The sequence below is a fragment of the Daktulosphaira vitifoliae genome, unplaced genomic scaffold, assembly GCF_025091365.1.
Source record: "Daktulosphaira vitifoliae isolate Bord-2020 unplaced genomic scaffold, ASM2509136v1 Scaffold_5, whole genome shotgun sequence".
Taxonomy (NCBI): Eukaryota; Metazoa; Arthropoda; class Insecta; order Hemiptera; family Phylloxeridae; genus Daktulosphaira; species Daktulosphaira vitifoliae.
This window is the reverse complement of record NW_026099576.1, coordinates 25,276,328-25,279,853: the sequence shown is the minus strand read 5'-3', so window position 1 is coordinate 25,279,853 and position 3,526 is coordinate 25,276,328.

Below are 3,526 nucleotides of genomic sequence, written 5' to 3'. Positions count from 1 at the left end.
AGTAAATTTCTGCTTGGGTATATAATATTTTGATATGACTTTGTTTTAAACTTTAAAAACACAAAGGTTTATTATTATGAGGAGAAATTATCATAGAATTTTCGAATAATTAAGTAGTAAATATGTATTGAGTCTCATAAGAACATTAATTACTATGTTCGTAACACTTATATTATACACGTTGTATTTTCATTTACTTAATTTGTAATAAAATATAAAGAGAGATGCTGATGTGGCAATTCTACTTGTCTATAGAACGTCGAATTAACAAAATATATAGTTTTTGATACAATCATTTTAATCTTATTTATATTGTTAATAACTTTACTTATTTTGTTCAACTATTCGTCTAGACGTTTTCGTCTATTATATGTATCATCATAGTAAAATGAGACAAAATTGATTGTCTCATTTGGATATACCTAATAAACAACTGTACTAGAATTCAGGATAACTATAGTTAATAGTTTTTTTTTATTTATACAAATTTATAAAATGACTAATATGAGATGTTATATTGCAATTATACAGTAATACATTTTATAATTTTAATATGAAGAAAATACATTTCTATTATAGTAATATACAGGTTGATTTTTGTTATCATAACCCACTCAATTACTAACAGAATAATAATAATTAAAATGTTTTTTTTTTTTATTATCTTTAATTAAACATTATTATTAAAATATTAACTATGTAATACTTTTTAAGTTCATCCCTTATGCCTTATAAGGGTGACAACTTTGTTTTTTTAATAGGAAAGTACATTTTGAATTTAATAAAATGTTTAATTTTTTAATTTAATAGTAAATGGCATTTGAATTTTTAATATAACTTCATTCGTTTATTAAAAATAAACATTTAAAGTTTCAAGTTTTTGACTTATTACATGTATAAAACACAAGGTATTACAAATACAGGTAGCTAATTGGTTTTTTATAACATCGCTGTCACAGTCCCGGATAGTTTATCATCAATTATGACTATCAATAGATATACTTTTTATATTATCAGTTAGTGTGTTTATGAACTCACATCAATGTGCCTAACTACCATTGATAATAATAATGTAGTGTACCTGCAAATATTAATGTCATAAAAACTAATTAGCTACCTGTATTTGTAATACCTTGTGTACTATATATGTATATGAACTTAAAAATTTGAAACTTTAAATGTTTATTTCTAATAAACGAATAAAGTTATATTAAATATTCAAATGCCATTTACTATTAAATTAAAAACTCAAACATTTTATTAAATTTAAAATATGTGTTCCCATTTAAAAAAACAAAGTTGATACCCTTACAAGGAACTTAAAAAGTATTAAAATTTGCAAGGTATATTTTATCAAAAAAAGTAAATATCAAAAAACACATTTTTTATTTTAATACTAAAAAATTTAAGTAAACAAAATACTAAGTAAATTTCATTAGCTAATTTTCTTAGCTAATACAAAAATCGAATTTTTATGGTGTCCTAGTCATGTGGGTATTTTTGGTAATGAGGAGGCTGACCATTTAGCCAAACTTACCAAATTCATTACCCGTCGTCCAACCCTCAATATTCCATCATCCAACTTCGTTTCATCCCTTAATAAGACGATATTTCTAGCATGGCAAGATTATTGGTCTTCTCCTGTCTCTCGCATCGCAGCTTGGCACAAATCAATTTCACCAACTATTCCAAATCATCCTTGGTTCCATAAACTTCCTCTCTCCCGGTTCTTTATATTATCTTTTTCTCGACTAAGACTTGGTCATAATCGCCTTCCTTTTCATGCGTACAAAATGTCCTTTAGCAATTCTCCTTTCTGCCCCAAACATGACGATGAAGTTCTCTGCGATTTTCCTTGTATAATTTTTGACTGCTGTGCATTTGAAAGTAATCGTTATATTTTATTTAATAATTTATCTCATCTTAATATCTCTCCTATTAATTGTTACACTATTCTTAACTCAACTTCTCTCGATGTAACATCTTTAGTTATTTCTTTCATTCATTCAGCTGGTTTTTTTATTTAACGATGTTTACTGAAATTTTATTGTAATTTTGTTGATGTAAGATCAATTATAATATTTTTATTATTATTATTATTATTATTTTTTTTTTCCTTTTCTCATTTTATTTAATTGATAAGCTATAATAATACTTTGTATTAAAAGCTAAAAAAAAAAAAAAAAATTTCATACAATATAAATATTTAGTAAATTTAACTACAGTAGTTTAACTAGTAAACTATTAAATTTTGCGCTTAGTTAGTTGATAACCAAATTTAATCGATATTAAATTAAATTAAAAATGTTGATGAAAATTTTTTTCATACCAATCATTGCAATAATTATTGAAATAATTAATGAAACAAGCAATTACACTGCTGCCAATGAAATAGAGTATAATGATTTGAATGCTAAGCGTTTGGATAAATTGAAAGGATTTAAATTATGGAATTATATTCAGAAATCAAATAATTATTTTATAACGAAAGATCAAATGGTTTTTCGTACGGCTAAGTATATTTTATTAATAACTATTTACGGCTACGATGCATTAATTTTGAGTAATGATAAGGATTCTATAGCGCTTGTAAATTTTGTTGAAAAAGCATTGAGAATATTAAATGCTACTCTTGTTATCATAGATTGTAATCGTGATCATCAAATATTAAGCGATAAAGATCAAAATTCTGAAATAAACATAACTTTAGAGTCATTGGAAAAAATAAGAAGATATTACATTCAACAAATTTCAAACGGCAATCAATGTATAGAACTTGGTTTTCCATACAGCACAAATCTGCAGACATTTTTAGCATCAGAAAAAATACTTGAGACTTTACTAAAGAACTTCCCTGCGACACACAATGGTATTGGATCGTATAATTTCCACATTATACCTAAAAACTAAGAAGATATTAAAGCTAAATTAAAAAGTTATAGCATAATAGAGTTAAAAATGTAAAATACAAAATCGAAAATTTTCACACAAAAATAGCATTCGGTAGCCATTTTCACCATGAAGATAAAATAAAGTCCGAAATTTTTTTTTTTCAAGATATAGTATATTACATTAGCTTTAATTTAAGATATATATAAAAGTGTCAGACCTTCCGGAACATTTTTAAAAATCAAGTTGAAAAAATTAATTTTTTGTGAAAAATTTGTCATTTTAAATCCCCCCCTGTGGGCAAGTAAGGGTCACATATAAAAAAAAACATACCAAATGAAAGGTAATGGTATCATGCATCTATTTAAAAAAAATTATATTGATTTGGTTATTTTTAAAAAAGTTATAGCAATTTTAAGTAAAAAAAATTGAAAAAATTTCGAAAATTAGCGATTTTTACATTTGTAATTTTTTTGGAGGTTTCCCCCATTTACGGGGAACGAGGGAAATTTTTTCAATTTTGAAGGGTAATGTCTCCAACTATATACGATTTGTGATCTTTTGACGTATCGTTGAAAGAAATCCGTTCAGTGAGAGCTGAGAAAAAGTGGTAACAGACACAAAAAAAAAAAAAAAA